Source organism: Rhipicephalus sanguineus, chromosome 7 (assembly GCF_013339695.2).
Source record: "Rhipicephalus sanguineus isolate Rsan-2018 chromosome 7, BIME_Rsan_1.4, whole genome shotgun sequence".
NCBI lineage: Eukaryota > Metazoa > Arthropoda > Arachnida > Ixodida > Ixodidae > Rhipicephalus > Rhipicephalus sanguineus.
Genome location: NC_051182.1, coordinates 127229148 through 127243462, shown reverse-complemented (window position 1 = coordinate 127243462; position 14315 = coordinate 127229148). Strand labels below are relative to the sequence as shown.

Genomic DNA, 14315 nt, shown 5'->3' with positions numbered 1-14315 from the left:
GAGATTAATGCGTTTTATATGCAAATTAGCGCGCGCGCGATGGCTCGCGCTGCAAAACCGAGGAAGCCCCTTTGCCGACTAAATGCAAATTCGTGCGGTTGCGTGACACCGGAGTCTCTGCAAAAAAAAAAAAAAATCTGAAACACGAGAGACCAATATATATCCAGATAAAGCGGTCTGATAAGGCGCTGGAGCCGTGAACCAGCACTAACCAATCTATAATGGCGTTACCATAGAGTTAATATATAATAGTCAGTATATTAACTCTATGGGCGTTACATAGAGAGAATGGTCTTGAAGTTAGGTAAGGCGCTCACTTCTGAAACTCGTGTAAACAATCACGGCGCAGTGTCGCGGGTGCGAGCCTAGCAGAAAGGAGCACCACGTTTTCGAGATCCACGTTAGGGTACGTCCCCTTCCCGTTAAAATCAAGAGTTACTGTATATACGGCTCCCTTAGTATTAGTTACTGTACAGTACGGTCCGCTGTTAAAGGGAACACTCGAATGAGCAACGTTCATTTTGTTGGCCCCCTAACGGCTAGCGGATGCGGAAAGATTGTTCGTTCACTTTACTAGTCTTTCATAAGGGTTCGGAACTGCCAACCACCAGTAGTGTTACGCAAATCTAAGCCATTATGCTTTTGCAGGAGAGCGAGATCCGGACATACCCGAAACGCAGGCGTTCCCTTTAACATTGTACCCGTCTGTTCATGGCTCCTTCAGGAGGCCATATGCAGCAACTTTCAGAGTTGCCATATCTGGTAGAGGTACTGCATATGGTTTCTGTACGATAGTCGAAATCAATCGGGATCCCTCCGCTACGGCGTGCTTCATAGCCATATCGTGGTTTTGGCACGCAAAACCCCAGATATCGTATGTCATTATATTACGTAAGTAGCGCTGAGAAAAGAGATAGAGAGAGAAATAATGACGCGATCGGGATTGCAGGATATCTGGTTTCAAAGACGTTTTTCTCCTACAAACCCTCCCCCCCCCCCCCCCCCCCCACGCACACACCTTACAAAAAAGAATAAGAGAAACTTGGAAACTGCTTATAAAACAAGCTTCGTCGTTTGTCAAAAAAGGCAGATTGAGCCGAGGCTATCCGAGTCTCATGGCATTGCTTATTTGTTTTCGCTAAGAAAGCTGCCATTCCAGCGATATTGTGTAAACGAGGCCGACGGTCTTTTCTTTCTCTTTCTAGTTTAAAGCTATGGAACAAGCTGCCGGAGGGCCGACTCGCGTTGACCCGCTATTACGAATGATACCGAGCTCATCGTCAACGCCGGCGCTAATAATGAGGCGACCGGGGTAGAAAACTTGTTCGCGGCGACGCGCGACGCCGCACTCTGGTTCGGTCCGGAAAGAGCCAGACTGCTCCCTTTCCCCCCGTTTGCCGCTTTTTTATATATTTATTTATTCTTCGCTCGCAGCCCTGACTGAGTGAAAGAAAAAAAAGGGGGGGGGGGCGAGGGGGTAAAATACGGGGGGAGGGGGTTAGTGTTGTGTGCCAGTAGTGCTAACAAACGGCGTGGTTCAGTCGGTTACGGGGGTGTTTTGGTGCGCGAGCGACGATCCGGCTCTTCCAACCCTCTTTACCCCCCCTTTTTTTTCTTTTCTGTCTTGGTAAGTAACTCGGCTTGGCTTCGCTCGGCTCGTCGGCGGGTTTCCTCATCGTCGCAGTACAGTCACTGTAGTACAGTCGCAGAGGAGAACCCTTTTGTTGTTCGCGACGAAGAAGGAGTCGATGATGGTCGTCATCGTTCTGGCTTTCGGTGAAGACGACCGAGAAAGGGGGGGGGGGGTCATCTTCTTTTCCTTTTACATTTTATATCTCTACTTCATGGTTCCAATGAGGTCAATAACCCCTTGCGGCAAAGACGCTTGCCCCACGTGCGCTTTTGTGGCGCGCAGAGAACCAGTATGCACGGAGGTGTCGGGTGTCCAAGTGATCCAAATTTCCGGAGCCCTCCTCTAGGGTTTGGGACGAAAGACACCAACGATTGCTACGAGTCTATCGGGTGTGGACGATAAGTATCGAATGGTGTAAAAAAATGGAGTCGCATCACCCGGGCTTAATCCAGTACTGTAGTCGTCAGGGTTCTCCTAAGCAGGAGTGTTATCAAACCATGACGACGCCTTTTTGAGATTTAAGTCGGCTGCTTCTTGGACGGGATTTGGCTGAACCGACTCCTTGATGGCGCGGGTTCACTCAACAAAGAAGACGACACCAGACAACATACGACCAGTTAGTTTTTCGACACGGATCGCCCAATCGGTCCGTCTCTCGTCGGATTCTCGTGAACGCTGCTAGCGCATGAGAAGTTCTTCGCGACTCGTTTCACTGACAACGCTGCCAATACAGCTATTTAGGGATGATTGATGACCGTCTCCTCTAAGTGCTTCTGCCGCCAGGCTGTCACCTACGTGTAAAAGAATGCGCTACAAAGGCCTTTGAACATTTCACGACTTGCCTCGACCACGACACGGTGGCCACCACGACGACTGGGGAAGACTGGGGTAGCTAAGTGCTCCTGCCGTCCCGGCTAAAGTAAATCTAGGGACTTCAGTCCCGGATTTCCAACAAGGTGAATCCGCCTGTAGACAGCCCTAAATTGCGGCGCTGACAACTTCGCGTCGTTGCTTCGAGGTCAACCATCACAAGCGGCTTTTTTGTGGAATCGTGGCACATACAGGTGATACCCGGTAACGTCAACCGGTCTGCAGGTGCGCTGCCGAGCGTGTAGTTCAAAGGACTTCGCGTACATCATTGAGGACAGGCGTGACCCCCCGTGGCCTGAACAAAAGAAGGCTGCTCGTAAGTGCCCCCCAATTACAGTACCCTGTACCCCAGTCACCCATGAAGAAGGGGCCGAGTGAGACCCGAAACGTAGGGTCTTTCATTTTCGCGAAGTAAAAAAAGTTTTTACTTTTAATCGTGCAAAAATGTTCCAAAAGCCGGCTGAATTCGTGATTCTAAATGATCTACTCCGGCTTAACAATCAGTACCGTGGTTGGCGTCCCTCTGTTTCACCCATAAGGCCCCTACGAGAGGTGCGATCCTGCCCTAATAGATTCGTTTGGACGGCGTTGTCGACCGCGCTGCGGAAGAACAGGATTCCGAGAGTTTCGAGACCTTTCCCGTCTAAGGAAAGGGGAGAATAAAAGAGGGCTAACGTGACCGGGAAAGTGACAGGCATACGGGAACAGAGTATGCGTGGGTCGGGAAACGAGCGTGTGCCGATGACAAGCGCGCGAGCGGAGGCAAAAGGTGAGATGGGCATATGAGAATATGTTTGCGGGGATACCGTGGCCACAGCTGCCACAGCACCTGGTTAACTCGACAAACGCGCGAGGGGCCTTTGTCCTGCATTTCGCGTAGTCAGGCTGATGAAGATGGTGATGGACCGTGAAGGGTCGCGGAGACCATGCTCGCGGCCACGGTGTTAGAATAGGTTCTCGCGGCTGAAAGTCTGGAAGACCGAAGGGAGACAGGCGCTGAAACAGGCTGCGCAGCAATGGCTGTCAGTTCTGGATCGACGCGGCTACCAGCTACCGAGGGTGAAGACAACGGCTCTTCTTCAAACAATAAACGCTTACTTCTCTCTCTCTCCTGTCTTGTATAGAAGTCGTAGCGGACTTTGAACACTTTCATAGCGCACTGAGAACACTTTCAAGCATATCTTAAGCCCGAACCATATAGAGCGTTTTTGCCGGCGTTTCCTGGCGTTGCGTCCCTCGGCGTCGTCGCATCAACGCCGTCAGAGAGGGCGGCAAACCATATGAAGAGCGTTAGCTCGGCGTCACACAGTGTGACCAGAGGGAATGAACCTGACACCTCGTAAAACAGTGTACAGTTCTCGTCAATGGACCAACAAGATATATTCCTGATTATAGCTTTTATGTCTCATTAGCAGTTCTGTGGTGCAGAAAACGAGTCACAGTGACACAACGCCACCAAAAAGTCTTTTTTTTTTTTTTTATTTGACTTGTAGCGCCAGCTATTGGCATTAAGAAGAAGCACAAACTTGTAATATATGGCCTCTGAGCTTGAAGCTGCCGTACATCTTTGAGGCTACGTATTCGGCCAATACACTCATTCCTGCTAAGCCTACCGATGAGCTTGAGTACGGCACTCGGAAAGACTTCAAAGATATCACGATCGCTTTGCTGTCGAAGCTTCTAGGGAACAAGCTAAGTCAAATACAAGCATCAGTTGAGAACTTAAGGGCCACACAGTGCACGGCGACGACTTATTAGATCCGAGGCGGGCGGCAGCCATCTTGGCAGCAGCGATGACGCCGTTACGTAGCGGAAGTCGCTGCCAGCCGCACGCTGATTGGTTCTGCGTCCATCGAATTGCTTCCGGCGTCGACGCTGCCGCCCGTGATGTCTGGACCGTCCAGAGGTGGACGTTTCGGCCACCGTCACCGGTAGCGTCGACGTCGAGGGACGCCGGCGTACGAAACGCCGGGAAAACGCCGGCAAAAACGCTCTATATGGTTCGGCCTTTAGCGTCCCCACCCCCAAACACACGTAAACACACACGCCGACCCGTTGCGATTTGCGAACGGTGTACTGCGAAGTGAATGCTAATGTTGCTCATAATTGACAAATGTCGGCAGATGTTGCCATATCCTGACTAAATGATGGCAAGTGTTGGCTTAATGTTTGTTATCCGCATGACAGCTGCATTGTCTGCACTGAATATCGATCCAATGATTTGAGTTGAACATAGCTATCGCATATGCATAGACAACTGATCAGGCTCTTCTTTTGTTTTTTGTTTGTTTGTTTACAGCGAAACGAATCACTATAATACTTCGAGCTTCAAGAATCAGTTTGTCCCTCGTTGACAGCTCGCCGGGTGCTGCCGCTTCATAGTTTTCTGCCTTCGTCGGCGTGCTACGATAACTGAGCAGGCAGCGCACACAGCCACGGGCTACGCGACCATGACCTCAGCATAGTTGCGTAATGCGTTTCTAACCGTCGCTGCGTGCGTACGCAGCCGTCAGGCCTAAGGGGCTTACACACGATAACGGACCGAAGGGCGTCTAAGTGGTGTGTTTTATCGCTACCCTCGTTTCGTAACGAGGAAAGTAGATGAACACTTCGAGATGCGTAAGCGGATGACTTCGGCCTCTTCACGCGTGCTTGCAAAGCCTCGTCCGGCTGTAAAAGTGTTTACCTATTCACAGTACATCACAGTGCTTCTGAAGCAGCGATGCAGAAAGAATGGGGGGGGGGGGGGGGGCAAGATAAAAAAGTGCGCGTGGGAAGGGGGGAGGGGTGTTACGTCAACAAACAAAAAAAAATGAAAAGAGAAAGCATTATGAGATGTCATCAACGCATTGTACATGTTCAGTATTCTGTATGCAGAACAAAAGGTGCAAATATCTGCAGTTTTCATGCGTATATTAGAAAGACGAGACACAAACAAACACACACACGAACGAGATCGGATCGTTCCGCCCCCCCCCCCCCCTACCCTCTTTTTTCTAAAATAAAAGGCTGCAACATTGTAGTATCGTGTGTGTATGTGTGTGTGGAAGGGGGAGGGGGGACACACTTTAACGCAGTTGCATGAGATTCGATGGTCCGTTGACAGGAAGCACTGTCCTTCGGGGCTAACAGTAAATAAACAAGCCAGATACGTGAAATATGCATCCCCCCCCCCCCCCCCATCTCGTATCTGTTTTGAATGGGAGCGCATTCCTTTGGCTGCCACAACCCACTTCGGCCTGGCTAGTTGTGCGGTCTCGAAGCGATGATCACGTAAAAAAATGTTAAGGAAACCTTAACCATATGAGAGAGAGAGAGAGAGAGAGAGCGAAAGATCAAGGAAAGACGGGGAGTTTAACGAGAGAAAGTCTCCGGTTTGCTACCCTGTACTTGGGAAGGGGAAAGGGGCTTAAATAACCATCTGAGGAATCTAAGCTAGGTCTACAGCACGGAAAGCTCGCACCTGTATGATAGGTGCCGCGCCAACTTTTTCCACTTCGGCCTTAATCATCCGGAAGAGCATATCAAGCATTTCGCGTGTCACTATTCCTTTCCGAGTCGACCATCAAAAATGCGTGGCTGCCCGCAGCGCTCACTTCATACACTCTCAAAACATTGACTCTTCTTTTATACATGTGAGAGTCACATGTGCAGCACTCTCTTTAGAGAGGCACGTTGACTCTCTTTAGAGTCAACTGACTCTATTTAGAAGAGTATTGGGACGCAGGACTTTCCAAAAGATAGCCAATGTGACACTCAGAGAGTGTTACACATATGACTCTCACATGTATAAAAGAAGAGTCAAAGGACACCTTTTTTTCTTAGAGTGTACAACGCTGGCCTTTTGGGCGGGTATGCAGTATCACCAAAGCCTCCGAGACCCCGGGCGACGTTGTGCAAGCTACGCAGCACCCCCGGATCTCGCAGGCCACAGTGACTAATTCCATATCCGCCGATGTACACAGGAAAATCCAGGAACGTCCCACCATCGTCGTATAGGTCACCGTGCAACTTCCTGGTGAACTGTCTTGGAACTTCCAATCACATTTGGGACGCATCACGTGCTCAGGTCAACCCGATATAGTGACGTCATCATAGCAGAACGGTACAACTTTCTCGAATATCGATGACATTGCGAAATTAGGGAATGTTTGTAGAAACACAACGGTTGCGTAGTCTGAGTCACCCACTCACTGCTCGCTGTCACCAAGCACATTACGGGAAATTTGTCCAGGGACCACACATATCACGGGGGCTGGTCACCCCCGCACATGACGTCACCGTCAACATCGAACTTTCCTGTATCGAATTCGAGGGGAAATTGCGGAATAGACGACCATTTGCGACAAAAAGAGAAAAAAAAAGTAACAAGGGGCTCCCCGGCCTTGCTTTCAACATATCACCCGGTATCGCACTGTCTATTCGTCCCCCCTTGCGCAGTCATCGCCAGCCCAGGGGAAAATAACGGATGACCACACCGGTACAGTTTACCGGGAAAATTAATGTCACGGAATAGCGTATGTCTACCTGGCGGGGAATTCCCGCAAATTAATAACAGCGATCTATCGAAAAGCCAATCACTACAATACGGTGCTTCTAACTGTGTAACAAGGGCTGTGTGTATATGTATATGCACGGCCGCTGGATAAAAAGCCGTGGTATATGTATGAGTCTGTGTGGGTAATGAGGGGGTGGGGGTGGGTTTCTTCTCTATGCATCCGGGCAACGGGTTTTGGGGGGGGGGGGAGGGATTCTTCTATGTATGTGTTGGGCGGGGGGGGGGGGGGCTTCTCTGCCCACGCACACAAGAACGGGGAAAATGGCGAAGTAATCGAAAAAAAAAACACAGACAAAACCGATCAAAAGAAAAACTCGCACGAACCTTGTGATCCCTCCATGTCCCACTTCTTGAGCTGTGACGTGCTAGGCGCTTTATTTTATTTTATTAGTATTTTTTTTTTGCTGCAGCGGGTTCGGAATTCAGAGGAAAAGACGTGACCGCCATGACACAACCGCTGCCTCCCCCCCCCCTCCCCCTCTTGCACCCCCGTGGAGTCGATATATCTAGGTAGGTGCGCAGTTTTATGTCTGTTGCCGGTGCCGACATGGATGCCTGTACCCACCATCGGCGCCTGCTGACACGCATGCCCGTATATACCGTATTTTCTCGCATATAACCAAGAGCAAGAAAAACGGAAAAAAGGTTCTTAAAAAGTGGGGTTGCCGGTTATAGGCAGTTGTTATATATATAAATAATCTTTTTGAAGAGCCAAAGTTGAGGGTACGTGTAATATGCAGGGGTGGGTTATATGCGATAAAATGCGGTATATACCTGTATATATATCGTCGCCGTAGAGTGACGACACACCGCATAGCCGAGAACGCAACCAGAGAGGCGTGAGGACGGGATGGAATGTAGATGGTAGGTTTTTCCGGAAACCAGCGGGTTGACCAACGCACTTTGGCCGAAAAGTCCGTTTTACGCGGTAACAGCGCATCGAAGCTCGGGCATTTCTCAATGGAATGTATACGGTTATTAAGCATCTAGCGCACAACAAAAAAGACAAGGACAGGGTGAATACCGACGAGGACAAGCTCTCATCCTCGTCGATTTTTGTCACCCTGTCCTTGTTAACTGTTGCGCGCTAGATGCCGAAATGGAATACTGATATGCCCGAACTTACTTCAAGTAATGTACAGTCTTGACCGGTTACAAGCGCTCTTCGTGAGACTGTGTATAATAATAATACGGCGACAAAGTTATTGTTTTTCTTACTAGCGGCGCGCGGCACTTCGTGTTTCGCGTGCGTCATATCTGTTCAGTTTTCTCACCGACTCTTTTGTCCTAATTATATTATTCGAGAAGGTCAATTCCTTCATCATCAGCCTGACTTCGTTCACTGCATGGGCAAAGGCCTTTCCCATGTTTCACCAATTAAACCCTGCCCTGCGCTTTCTGCTGCCACGTTATAGCTACAAACTTCTTAATCTCATCTGCCCACCTAATTTTCTGTCTCCCCCTCGCGCGTTTGCCATCTCTTGGAATCCAGTCCGTTACTCTTAATGACCAGCGGTTATCTTGCCTACGCGCTACATCCCCTGCCCATGTCCATTTCTTCTTCTTGATTTCGACTAAGATGTCCAGTCCTTAACCCCCGTTTGTTCTCTGGCCCACTCTGCTCTCTTCCTGTCTCTTAAGGTTACACCTATCATTTTCCTTTCCATCGCTCGCTGCGTCGTCTTCAATTTAAGTTGAACCCTCTTTGCAAGCCTCCAGGTTTCTGCTCCGAAAGTAAGTACCGGTAAGATGCAGCTGTTATATATCTGATAGCGGTAGACTACCATTCATGGTTTGAGAGCGCCTGCCAAATGAGCTCCACGCCATTCTTATTCTTCTAGTTAAGTCTCACGGTTTGGCTCCGCGGTCAATTCTTTATTAGTAACTAATTTACGCAATGGGGCGAAATGGATATATTGCCCGACCTGCTCCGAGCGACGGCAAGCGACGTTACCACGATTCCGCACAAGCTGCTTGACACTCGCATACTTTAAAAAAGAAAAAAAAATGGCACAAGCTTCGCGGAACACCTGACATAAAGCCGACGACTACGGTAATATTTTGCTAAACACCTTTGAGGAAGGCAATAAATAAATAAAAGAAACAGCGTTGACCAGGCGTATAGTGTTTCGCGGATATGTCGAAATCTGTTCTTCGACATTCGTGTCCGTGTGCCAGCGCTTGCGCAAGTACAAGAAGAAATAACGTAAGCAAACAATAAACGTACACGGTGGCTGACTAACCGCCATGTTGCAGCCTCACGGCAACGGCACGCAAGTGCCAATCAAGAGTGTTGCATCACGTCGCAGTGACAGGGTCTTTTAGCAGTGCCGGTTTTACCGTACTAAAAAGTACGGAAATACCGTACCGTTGTAATGGACACGTCGCTATATTTCAATCTGAAAGACCTGTATTAGCCACTATGTAATCATCTCATCATGTTACCATATCAGGCGGCTTGCACTGACGTCACAAAAGTCGCCATGTTTGAATACCAGCATGGTGGAACGCATATAGTTTATGATGTCCCGTTAATGTTATCAATATAGATCGCATGAATGAAGGAATGGAATTCTGAGGGATCGTTTCATTTTGTCTGACACAATTTTGATGAAAACCAGCGGATGATGAATCCAATTAAGTGTATTGTGGCAATTATGATGTAGGTGCGAAGAAAGCAAAGTGGTCGAAAAGGCAACTTGCCGGCAGCAGGGACCGAACCTGCAACCTTCGGATTACGCGCCCGATGCTCTTACCAATTGAGCTACGGCGGCGGTCGTCCCCTTGTCCACTTTATGGGATACTTATGTATTTGCAAACCTGGGAGACTTAGTCAGGGGGCGTCACTCGTAGCCATGGCGGCGAGCGTGGAACACTCTTTGCCAGCTGGGGTCGCGTAGCACGTGATCCTTTTTACCGGGCGGACAGCTGACCAATAAGCCCTCGTTTACTGCAGCTTCTGTCGTTATTCGAGCATAGAGGAAAAAAAAAAAAGAAAAGAAACGTTCCAGACGCGTCGTTATCACACTAAAGCTTGTTAACCGCCACCTGATTATACTGCCTTGACGTCATCCAAGCCGCCATGTTGAGTACCAGTGCGGGGTAAGTTTTACTTCAGCGCGACGGCACCCCACCCTCCGCGGTTGGTAGAGTCCCAAGGAAAGAAAAAAACAAGCTTGCGAAAATGAAAACGAAGCAATCATGTGCTTCGCACAACGGCCTACCTTTGGTTTCTGACTATAATTAGGGAGACAACCCCCCCCCCCCCCCCATACACCCCGCTGGCGCCGCGCCTGGGTGGCATGCGTATAATGTGAAGTAAAACTGATAAAACATGTCGTGACATGGACTGCGGAAATCACACCACGTCCGAAGTGATCTTTCTTTTATCGTTTAGTTTCCGTACCCTACCGCCAACTTTCGTAACCCATCGGCGACACGTGCTGGTTGTTTTCCCGTCATACGAACGAACGACCGACCGACACACGCCGCCAACAAAGCGAGTAGCTACAGAACGCGACGATAAGAGAAACGCGAGAGCCTTGCGGCAACGCGAGCTGCCAACTGAAATCATATTCAGTCGCGGCTTGAAACAATAGAGCGGGCCCCACGACGTAAGGCTTAGAGCGGTCGGCGTCCGTTAGGGTTATGCGCGGACCATTCACGTGACGTCAGCAGCGTACACCATCCGAGTTCCTCGCACGATTGGCGGCCCTTCGTTGTGTTTCTGGAAATGAGCGCGCCGAGCTAAAAGGGCGTAGTTTTTTTGGTGTTCTTTTTTTTTTCATCGTGCTGGCGGTGCAACAAGATGGCGGCCTTAAAAGTGGTACCGACACGAAAGTTTTCTGGTGTCGTTTTCTCGCGTCAAATGAAAGGCCAAGCACTCAAGAGCCTGAAATACGTGCTGGTAAGCGTTAAGTGCGCCCTGAAAATTAATTAATTTTTTTTAAATAAAAGCTAGTACCGGTTCCTACCGTACCCTGACGTCACGTCACGGTATGAATTTCTCGACACGTGCTCGCGCAAGATGTGACGTTTCCACGGCCGCTCTGCTCCATGGCTCCATTGGTGACTCGCAAGCGGCCATTTTGCATGTTTGGCACCTGACGTCATCGCAAACTGCGTTACTGGTGCTTGAAGTCAGCAGAATGGACACTGTAGCTTGACGTCGCGCCAGTGTCAATGTCGATAGGCGCGCCACGAGGAAATTGACTTTAATGTCAAAGTAAAATATCTAATCAGCATTTCCTCAGCTCCGCTTTCGCGCAGAGCCGTCTCTGTATACAGGAGATTCGTATGTCAATTTCGCAAATTGATATAAGTACCCATTTAATGGTGTCTGTGCGTAGTCCCTCTTTAGTATATAGGTATGTGTTCGGCGAACGTTAGCGCATAGTTATGTAATCTGTTCCTTTTTCTAATGCCTAGTGCAAAACGTCAACCATTATCTTAATATGAAAAGAAAGAGTTCGGTTTTACGAATGCCGTGTTCTCGAAATCTTTGGCAACCGCCAGAAACCTCTGGATGTCTTGAAGCGCCGACATTCCTGAAACTGCTTGCATGCCAAAGTTGTTATTTTTTTAAATATAATTTGAAAGGGACACTGCAGAGAGCAATAAAGTTTCAGCACCACCACCACTGCAGAGAAAAACGACATATCACTTATTACAAAATTCCTCTTTCACAATTCCAGAATCAGCACTCTTGCCGCAAGAAGACGCTTGCTAAGCGAGAAAACGTGAAAAACGAAAGAAAATGTGGCTGGCGACTCCACCTTGAAATCCCCGCACCGAACGCCGTGACGTCATAGATTTTGAAGACGCATCCTAAGTCCTACGTAGTTCCTGATCGGTAAAAATTAAGTACGTTGACCCCTGAAGGGGCAGTAGGTTTAACATAACAAAGTTTCGGGAAATTTCGTTGAGCCAATGTCGCCTAAATAAGACAAGTACACCTTCGAAATCCGTGACGTCACGCGCGGTGGTTTCGGCGCGAGATTTAAAAATGAAACTCTGACCTTCATTGTCTCCTGTATTAATACACTTATGATCGTGCAATTAGCTGCATTAGAGCTCTCAGAGTACAATTTATCAATTTAAACCGATTCATTGTTTCACTTTAGTGTCCGTTTAATGCAGTTATTCATATTTTTGTCTATTTATACCTGCATCACGTTATGTGGCATTTTGTAACAGCATTAGACTGTTTGCTGCTTTTGCACTTAGGTGTTAGTTTACTACGTACAGAAGGTCTCAAGTCGATATTCAATACGAGACCTCCTTCTGTACTTGCTCGCCTGGCCTATATTTTGTAAAATATCTATTTTTTTAATTGTTGGTTGTTCGCGTTCGAACAATTACAAAAAAAAAATGTTATCCGAAGCTTTAGCAGCCTTCTTTTTGTTTTTGCGAACTACTTAACTAAGTCGCGTTGAAAGTGGTAACGCATTGCTTTTTCGATCCCCTGTACAACCATTATCGCGCAACACCAGAAGTTATTGCAGTATTTAAAAAAAATACAATAGAAACGTTGAACAATCATCATTCTCACAATGACGCATGTTGCTCCTGTTAATTAAAAACGAACTGTCACAGTAGATCTGTCGATATGGCCTTATGCTGTAGGTCATGAGGTTGTGCGTTCGAATCTGATGGCCGCATTCCTATTGGGGCATGACGCAAGAGGTTAAGTTTTTAGTGTAAGTCCGACGGGGATGGGGAGGAGCGATTATTTACGTACCACCCCAGCGTTCACCACAGCGGTGATGTCTTTTTTCTTTTAACTGACGCGTGAACAGGCATGTCGACGTGACTACAGGAAAAACATTTCCAAGGTCTAATTTTTTTCATGACTAGAGTGGGCTCTAAAGATAACAGCCCTCCTCGGCACTGTTTTCACTCATAGTTATCAGAGTAGTTAAACAGTAAAAAGGAAAAAAAGAGCTATTTGACCTCCATAAATACTTATCTTTAGTAACTAAATCTGTAGTTTGCGCTTGGAAATTTTTATTCTCGTGATTAAAGATTAAGTGAAGGTTGTTTAGAATGACTCATTTCTCGAGTTCAAACTTCTCGAAGGTTCTTATGCGCTGGCTTTACCGAACATTAAATTTCAAATACATGCATAACTGACCTTTAGGCTTGAGTTTTAAAAAACACACACGCATACGGGACGAATGTATTTCATGTCCCAAAACTCATGATCACGCCAACACCCCAAAAACGATTCAAGAATGAGACGAATAGTGATGGGATAACCCACGTGGAGACTAACCGAAGCGGCGTTTCAATGCGAACCTTCCTTTTTTTTTTTTTTGTTCTTACGCTAGAAATCCGAAACGTCTCCACGCCGTCCGACTCATCGGGACCCGCAGCACGTCGAGACACGAAAACTCGCCGCAAAGCTGTTCTCCGCAAGCAAAACGCTTGCGCGGTGTGCCCCTCCACCTCTCCGAAACGAGAGACTTGTTTGCTTCGAAAGCATCAGGGAGGGCTGGCCTAACCACTAAGAAGTAGTAAAACGTGCATGACTTACGTGGTGGTGTCGGGCTTTTGAGCGAGTCCTTTGTGTTCACGTGCAACCGTCGAACTGGATCCCGATTCGCGCACTGAACATCACTCGGGTACCTCGCAGAAAAAGAAAACGTCGAGAATTCCGAATGGCCGCTCCGTCGAAGTTCGTCAAATATGCTGCTCCGTTGTCAAAAGAAACGACACCACCAACAAAAAAAAAAAATCCACAGCCACCACAGGTCCAACCAACGCGAAGAACAGCTCTTCGCAAACTGGAACGTCGTCTGGCCAGAGGCGAAGCAGAAGACGCGAGCAGACGATAATGGAGAGGAGGATGCCACCTCCTCACTCTCTTACGCCTTTCATTCTTGTTCCTGCCTTTTTTTTTTCTCTCTCTCTTCCCCTTGCTTCGTACAGTGACGTGAAGCGTGACGTTTACCGCGTCTCCTCCAATGAAGAGGCGGAGAGAAGTGAAGAGAGGAGAGATCGTACGAGGGGCGCGTGGTGATGGCGAGAGGTAGGGGCAAGGAGGAAAAACCCAAACCGGAACGGCGTTTGCCTTCTGCTTCTGGTGCTTCTGGTGCGAGGAGCGTCGTCTGCTCCTGCTGCTGAAATGCGTTGGAAGGCCATTTTAACGGCCATCCTAGCCGCCTCGGGAGCGGCAATCTCAATAAGGGATGCGTACTAGTGTGTACAACAAGTGGCGTAACGTACAAGAAGCGGCGCGGCTCTGTAACTAAA

At 48.3% G+C, this 14315-nt stretch overlaps 1 protein-coding gene across 1 annotated transcript in view; it reads right to left on the bottom strand.

Moving 5' to 3' along the window:
- Window positions 1-13845, bottom strand: part of LOC119399866 (uncharacterized) — a 79414-nt gene extending 65569 nt beyond the window's left edge. The window contains exon 1 of the mRNA XM_037666740.2: window positions 13597-13845. The gene's annotated coding sequence lies outside the window, so the exon portion shown is untranslated. The remainder of the gene's footprint in view (window positions 1-13596) is intronic.
- Between the last annotated feature and the right edge of the window lie 470 nt (window positions 13846-14315).